The sequence below is a fragment of the Poromitra crassiceps genome (genome assembly GCF_964638095.1).
Source record: "Poromitra crassiceps genome assembly, chromosome: 15".
Lineage (NCBI taxonomy): Eukaryota > Metazoa > Chordata > Actinopteri > Beryciformes > Melamphaidae > Poromitra > Poromitra crassiceps.
This window is the reverse complement of record NC_139634.1, coordinates 34,040,487-34,049,551: the sequence shown is the minus strand read 5'-3', so window position 1 is coordinate 34,049,551 and position 9,065 is coordinate 34,040,487.

The following is a 9,065-nucleotide window of genomic DNA, read 5'->3' as shown; positions in this document are numbered from 1 at the left end:
GTGTTCTGACAGGTTGTATCACAGTGTGGTTCAGCAACATAGAGAGTGTGCTGACAGGCTGTATCACAGTGTGGTTCAGCACCATAGAGAGTGTGCTGACAGGCTGTATCACAGTGTGGTTCAGCACCATAGAGAGTGTGCTGACAGGCTGTGAGTGTGGTTCAGCACCATAGAGAGTGTGCTGACAGGCTGTGAGTGTGGTTCAGCACCATAGAGAGTGTGCTGACAGGCTGTATCACAGTGTGGTTCAGCACCATAGAGTGTTCTGACAGGATGTGAGTGTGGTTCAGCACCATAGAGAGTGTGCTGACAGGCTGTGAGTGTGGTTCAGCACCATAGAGAGTGTTCTGACAGGTTGTATCACAGTGTGGTTCAGCAACATAGAGTGTGCTGACAGGTTGTATCACAGTGTGGTTCAGCAACATAGAGAGTGTGCTGACAGGCTGTGAGTGTGGTTCAGCACCATAGAGAGTGTTCTGACAGGCTGTGAGTGTGGTTCAGCACCATAGAGAGTGTTCTGACAGGTTGTGAGTGTGGTTTGGCAACCTGACTGCTACAAAGGAAGACGGCAGCAAAAATCATTAGCGCAGATCGACCACAAATTCATTACCCCACTCGGTGCAAAAGGAAAGCCAAAGCGAAATGCAAAGATATGCACTTCACAAAAGCCACTTTCAGACATGAACTCTGGACTATGTCCGTTGAATCACATTCACACAAGACGCATTGATTCTTTCACACATGGAGGTCAGGGGGAGGGGCCATGACATAGTAGAAACTTAAGTGTGCTGAGGCATACGTTTTTCAATATGGACTACATCAGAGATATTTCTCAGAAAGCAATTCTCCACTCATGTAGGTGGGAGGCGCCCGCGTTTGGCTCAGGCTGAGGGCACATGCCCATAAGCACTGTGCAGTGTGATAGCTCGCTGTCAGTTAGAAAAAAGCACCTAAAGTGTTCTGCAGAGTCTGTGTGGTGTAGCCTACCTTGGGGTGCTGAGGCGTAGGCTGAAGGTGGCCTGTAGCTGCATGGGCTCAGCACACAGGGGTGGGAGGTGTTGTTTGAGACCGTTAAGTTTAGCCCTCGTCCTCCCCTCTGCTGCTGCAGCCTCCAGGCGGTCCCGAGATCCTGCCTGCAGCCTCCCCCGCCACGCTGCTGCCTCCCCCGCCACGCTGCTGCCTTCCCCGCCGCGCCGCTGCTTTCCCAGCACGCCACAGTGACTAATAACATTGCTGGAAAGACAGGATTGGGAACGTCAGTGATAATGAAAGGAACAAATATATAGGGTGTTGTGTTTGGTAATCATAAACCTTATTCATGAATTCACAGACTCATAAGAATCAAAGTGACTCTATGTGCCAAGTACAATTAGCTTTGGCGACAGAGGCGCAGAAACACACTGATTAATTTAGCAAAACATGACTACAGGAGCTCACATTCAGTTCAATAGACAGACGACGACACACATTACTACACGTTTATCACAGAGTATTGTCAGCATATTCAAATCACTATGTGCATACAAAGCCAGCTGCAGCTCCACGACCTTTTAAACAAACTTGTACACTCCCTATTGTGCAATGAGTCGTCACTTTTTTTTAAATTTATGTGCATGATACAGTATCAATTTGATGTGTGAGATTTAGATGTGCGCTGTCACAGCTCGCTGTTAATGATGAATTATTGACCATCTGTGAGTGAAGCTTTTGAAGTTTACAATCGGTGCATAATGATGATTTGGTTGAGAAGCAATTTCAGCTGCGTGCACCAACCTTAATTACCACACATGTTTAATATTGATTATGCGCAAACCCTTTTAATGACACTGGAGATGAAATCAACATTGCTAAAATCAAGTTATTACTTATTTCTGGTAATTTAATTGTTGCAAAATTGTTGTACCATATTAAATCTGCAGTACTGAAATGGGTATACAGTATCACATTTTAGGTGTCTTTACTTGTTGGATGGATTTTTCTTTTACACACGTTGCAGCCAGGTGACTTTTCCAGCAGAAAGGATCGATCAGGGATTAAAAAATATGTTTAAAGGTGGGTCACAGATGTTTAATTATCGGAGCACTCTATGGATTACATATATTTCCCATTAAGTGGCTCATATTTTTGCTCATTAGTTGGTAGTGCATCCTTTGGAGCCCATAATCCATCTGAAATGGATGCAGATTAATAGCCTGGGTAAACCCATCCCCCACGTGACCTGCTCTCAGACCTGTTCTCAGTCACTATGGTCTGGATTCCCACCATTGTTAAACGATTTCCTGCGGTTGTTGCCCCCCCCCCGATAGACCACTCCATTACGCAACCATCATCCAACCAGTTTAGTGCACAGAGCACATGCGCAGTGCAGCAGATGGCGTCATCACTCTGCGACCTTTGTTGTTAGCGCATGAGCTAACACTTTTCATTTCAGTACTGCTAGCACGCAAATGGTTACAACCAGCTACAAGAAGAGAGAACATCGCGTGACGGTGGTCAGGGAATGAAAGAGGAACAGGACAACTCCCCCCCCCACCCCGTTGGTCCGACCGTCCCGTATTGCTGGGATGGAATGTTGGCAGCCCTAGTCTACACGGACCCAAACCTCGATCCCTGCTGCAGATGGCCGCAGATCTGGAGAGATATTTGTGGCTGTGAAGAACAGTCATCATCTATACAGCTGCTGCCAACCTGATGAGGAAACAGGCGTGCTTGTTATGCTGGACACTGAATGCCAGTCTGCAGACTTCATCCTCCAGTGCTGTTCGCCTCAGGACTTGAAGGCCTAACGTTGTACCATGGACTGTATACATTCTGTGCTAATAATGCTAGCATGCTAACATCCTTTTCACACACACACACTGAATATACCGAAATGCTAGATTTGATCATGGACTTAACGCTAATGTTAATCCAAAACGGCCGCAGTCATAACGGTAAGGTGTGTTTGACCTAATTGAAATATTAACGTTAATGCCCTCACATTTCAGCGTGGTTACAGATAAACCTATTTAACGCTAGCTAGCTACATTACTGGCTTGATATCATATTCCAGATGCAACCTAGCTAGATAAGCTCTGTGACTGGGAACTGAGAGAGCAGGTCACGTGGTGGCTGGGTTTACCTAGGCTAGCAGATTAAGCCTACAAATCAGACGATAAGCTCACAATTAAATCTGACTGCAATGGTTTTGGTGTCCAGGGAGAAATAGAAAATAGTGGCAGAACTAATGGCAGTGTTGTGTTGTGTTGTAAAGAAAGAGACCCAGATCAATATTGTGGATTATAATATAGAACCAGTGACAACCAGCTGCCTGTATTGTCGCTCCATGTGAAGTGAGCTGGTGAACCAGGTTTGTCTTTACGGTTGAACATGAAAGAACTCTCTGATGTTCTGACCTGTGCTTTTACTGTTTGAAATCTATACTCATATCCAGGACATACATTTTAGATCTGGGCCTTCAGTAAAAATCCTGCGATTAAAAAAGCGAACACCTCCATCACATTGTAGCTATGTGATGGAGGCGCGAATAGTGTTGGGAGGGTTACAGTGTGTTTTCACCCAATTTCATCAGTGTGTCTGTTAGAATAGCTCAAAAGGATAGCAATGGATTTGCACAAAATTAATTAATTAATTAATTAATTAATTAATTAATTAATTAATGCCCCTCTAAGAAGTTGAAAATGAAAAACCAGAAGTTCCCGCATACTTGTAAAAGTCAATGGGATTTTTGTATGGGAATTTCAGCACGAAATGCACGTAATAAGGTCTGTGGTTAACACAAGTTTATGAAACAGCAAACTTTGTGTTCAGCAAGATAATCTTCACAAATGAAAATCACATAAAAATGCATTTACGCTTCAAAAGTCATAAAAGTGGTCCTCATTTGTGAAGATTATCTTGCTGAAGACAAAGTTTGCTGTTTCATAAACTTTTGTTAACCACAGACCTTATTTCAAGCATTTAACCAAAATCCCCATACAAAAATCCCATTGACTTTTATAGGAACCGGAAGTGTTTTCCAGGTCTTTCGGACTCATTCCTGCGATACTCTATAATAATAATGATGAGTGATAATAATCATATTGTTTAATAAGATAATAAATCAAGTTACTACATTGTTCTTATTCTTACAAGTTACACAATGTTAGTCAATAATACTATTCATTACATAATGTGGAAATGTATTATATTAAAATCTTTTTTTATTATATTTTATCTCATTTAGAAGGAAATTCTATTATTATATTTTGACAAGTTATTACATGATCAGTTGCTAAAATGCCTAACAGCAGTGCCATTCCACACAGCTGCCACATGCCACCAAACAAGAATACACTGACAGCATGCATATTTACCCATTCAACAAGAATGGGTAAATAGAGCAGGAGAAAACTAACAAGAGAAAACAACTGAGATTGGACAGGTTTCCCCACGTATCCCTGCATGACTCATGTTCAAGGTATTGAGCAGCATCAATGGATCCCTGATGTTGGCTACTTGTCAGAGTCAAACGGGAAGCACAGACACCATGGAGGTGAGCTGACCAATCAGAGGGCAGATAACGGAACTCAACTCAGTTAGGCTTAAGTAACCTCGCGTCACCAGGCTCTTCTCGGCGAGAATGAGCCTGGCCTCCCTTTACAAGTGATTTTGTCACCTTGCCTGTTTCCTGCTTAGAGCCCGCCCTAGACAGGAAACAACAGCGGAAATAGCTCGTTAACTTGACAATCAGACACAACGAATAAGAAAATAAAACGGCAAACAACAAAACAAAAGTACCGAACAAAGTTTTTGAAGAAGTTCTTGTAGAAACATTGCGGATTCACAATATCACATATTTTAAGACAATACAGAAGCTTTACTTTTCAAACAAATGGCCAGTTGATGGAATAGTTATAACGCTAGTTGTCTGTCCGCTGTTATCGATAATGGAGGATCAAGTACAACAGTTGAAGCATCTCTGCTGCCTGTGCTGGGAAAGACATCGACATTGATCATAAGATTTCACATGGGGAGTACTCCATTGTCTTTGGCTCTCCAGAAACCTTCTTCAGCAGTGACTAGAAATGTGCTAACGCTACCAAACTTGTGTTGTTGTTCTTTTCAGGCTCTAGCTAACGTAACCTCGCCGCGTCAAGCTAACGGCAACAAAGACATTTTTGGCACACTTATTTCCGGTGTTGTTTCCGGTTTCCTTGGTTTACGCCCCCATGACACAAAGCAGAGTAAAAGGTGCCCAGACTAAGGCTTAAGAGCCAATGAGGGGTTCAGAAGGGAGGTGAGTGTCAGCTGGTGGTTTTCATGACTGTCACCAGCTGGCCGACAGCAAGGGCCCAACTGGGCAGTAACACTGAAGAGTGCAATTCAGTTTCAGCATCTACCAGTAACATAAGAGTCTCAGTCAAAAAGGATTTAGCCAGTATTTTAAAACAGTATTTTAAAACACCTACCCTGATAAAATGGTGATGTGAAAGTCAGCTCATGATGGATTATTATTGAAGTTATTAAAGACATAAAATGCACATGAATATTCTAAGATAAATTACAATTAAACTTCAATCATTACCATGGAGAAAGTGGGCGCTAGATAACAGTGATAAGGTTTAACTTTTGATTGTTCTTAAAAAAACATATTTTCCTAAAATGTATATATTATAATAAATTATATATAAATATAAACTTTGTAGAATACAGTGCTAACAAACATATCTAATTCATGCATATCAGTAGACTACAGTGTGTGTCCAATGATACCTCCTTATGAATTAAACCATTTCATGACTTGCATTAATAAACTATCATCCTGCTCAGCGGGTGGTGCAGGCAAGATGTGACCTTTTAATCAAAGGTCAGCATACTCACCTTATGCAGGCAGTGTAAATGAAGGGGCAGCTTCTGCTGTGCATGCTAATGCCAACTACGCCTGTTCTGACTCAAGTGTGGAGGTGAATCCATGGGTGGCTGTTAGGAGTTATTTGAATTCAAAGGATCTCAAAGCATGGCCCTCAGCTATATTTAAGGCTTGGACAGTGATCAAATGGAATCTCTGCTTTGTCCAATCTCTGTAAAGCACTTGACGAAAAGGAGCAGAACACAACATGTGAAAACATACAAGAATGAGTAATTTATTGAGTTTCATGCTTCCTATGCAGTTTCCATTACAAACATTCTATTCCAGGCCATAATAAAACAAGGTAATAATGGAATGTCTTGAATGAATATACGGCATTTGTGTTGGTGTTCAATATCTGCATTGATTGGGGCATCCGGGTAGTGCAGCGGTAGATTCCCTGCCTACCAACACGAGGGTCACAGGTTCGAGCCCCCGTGTTACTGTACCTCCAGCTTGGTCCGACGGGCGTGCCGTGTCTGTGGGTGGGAAGCCTGGATGAAGTGTATGTGTCCTGGTCGTTGCACTACAGTGCCTCCTGGTCGGTCGGGGCACCTGTTCGAGGGGGAGGGGAACTGGGGGGAATAGCATGATCCTCCCACGCGCTACCTCCTGCCGGTGAAACTTCTCACTGTCAGGTGAAAGGAAGCGGTTGGCAACTGCACATGTATCAGAGGAGGCAGGTGCTAGTCTACAACTCTCCCCAGATTGGCAGAGGGGGTGGAGCAACGACCGGGACAGCAGGGGGAATTGGCCAAGTACAATTGGGGAGAAAACGTGGGGGGAACTTGATTCCAAAAAAGATATTTATATGTGCATTGGTTTGTAGCTGGGCAATATACTGTATAAGAGTCAACTAGGCCATATTACTTCGCTCAAGATTATTCTTTACAATAGCATACCATAAGATGATGTGACAGTGGGATGATTTTTTGGGGTTATTTGCCTTTATTTAGATAGGACAGATACCAGGTGAGCCACCAGGACGCACACACTGGGACGACATTAAATGTGTTTTCATGTGTGTATTTTGGGACTGAATAACACCGTCATGCTTGTCCTGATAGGCTATTTATTTGTAGAACTTCTCAAATCTTCATCAGGGTCTCAAGGGCTGGAGCGGAACCTGTCCCAGCATGCCATGCGTTGGGCAAAAGGCAGAGAAACACACTGGACAGGTGGGCAGTTCATCACAGGGCTAACACTAAATTTACCGCAAGGTATGAATGTGTATGCACACATTCATACCTGTGGTAAATTTAGATTCTCCATTGACCTCCGTGTCTTTGGAGTGTGGCAGGAGACCGGAGCGCCCAGAGGAAAGCCGCTATGTGCCAAGACACGCAAATGCCAAAAAGACCCAGAGCTGGAATGGAACCCAGGTTCTCCTGGCTGTGAGCCTACATCGCTAAGAAGATTAGTTCCACAAATATTCTTCAGGGGCAGAGGTGCTCTGTGGCAGAAACAATCTCATTGGTTGAGTTAAACCTCAGTAATGGAGCCAAAATAATGTTAGACTAGACTAAACAAATAATGTTCAACTGAAACAGAAAGAAGGAGAGGAAACCAATATTATGAAGCGCATAGCGCTCTGCTCCTGGAAAAATGCAAACTAGCCAAATATGTAAGTATAGTAAGGTCAGCTGACCTTCCAAGTTCTAGCAACAGTTAGCTCCGCCAACAGAGTTGGCAGAGAGGTCCATGTTTTGGCCTGTTTGTCTGTCTGTCTGTCTGTCTGATACGTTTGTCCACATGATATCTCAAAAAGTTATTAATGTATTTTTGCACTAAACTTTGTAGAAAAGTCATGGGCCAACTTAGAACTGATGAACTTTCCACGCCACTGGCCAAAAGGGGGTGTGGCAACGGGCATGGTCAATCACAAAGAGGCGCCTAACTTCCAAACAGATTCACCACACCACGAACAAACTGGGCACCCAGAGTCAGTCGACTAAGCCTTTGTTCACACCTGGCGCTTAACATAAGCAGAACTGGAGCTTGAGGCAGGCTCAAGCTGAGCTCACGCTTAACCGTTCACACAAGAAGCCTTCTCTTTTCCTCAGCGCCTCGCTCTGCACGCCTTGAACCCGCCCACAACTCCCATTGACTTCATGCCTGGCAGCTTCAAGCTTCAAGCTTCACGCTTGGAAAAGAGGACTGAATCCTGAACGATCGCTTGAGCGTGCCTTGAGCAAGGCACGCGCGTGGCTGGTGTGAACGGCTTCCCCCGTTAACAAGGACGCCGAAATGAAACTTGTGGGTTCAGCCAGCATAGGTTGAGCGTTGCTTTGGCGTATAGTGTGAACGTGAACGGGCGGTAATATGACTCTGGGACATGTCAGGGTTTCCACGTCCCGCCCCTTCCTTCATTGTTTACAGACCTACGATGTCTCATATGCAGCTATTTATTATTATTATTAGCTGAAATGTCGTCTGGACCTACTCTACTCGTGGTAAGGTAGCTAGCTAACCTGACCGTTCAATATAATGAATATCATGATCATAAATAAATGAACAAAAAAATAAGTAATTGCCATAGATTTTATTTCGATTTTGACCAGAATTCATTTTTTTCCAGTTAGCCCCATATACTGTAACTGTTTTCTTGTTTCTTCTATTTCTGCCTTGAATAAACATTGCTATAATTAAAACTCCAGTCTGCCAATGCTAACCACTGAGCCACCATGCTGCCCCTCTTCAAAACGTGTAAATGATCAAATTCACCCCCCATTATTCTCCAGACCTGTGAAGGAGCCGTGGCATTTGAACATTCAGCGTTTGGTTCTGATGCTTATCAACAGTGATGCCAGACCTTCAGTCTCTGTCTGTGAAGGCGACATGAAAAATGGCACCGCTGAAAGGACGTTCATCTGCTCTGTGGTTTCTCCTGTGAGCACCATGAGTGACGAGTCCTTACTGTATGAGGCCACAGCTTTCACTGAGGGAGCAGTAGGCTACGGCCCACATTGATTTCTGTATTCTGTATTTTGAGACACTGTTAGCAATATGAGGTGGTAGGGAGGAAGAAAATCGATAGATAGATAGATGATCAGATATATAGATAGACAGACAGACAGACAGACAGATAGATAGATAGATAGATAGATAGATAGATAGATAGATTGATAGACAGATAGATAGATAGATAGATAGATAGATAGATAGATAGATAGAT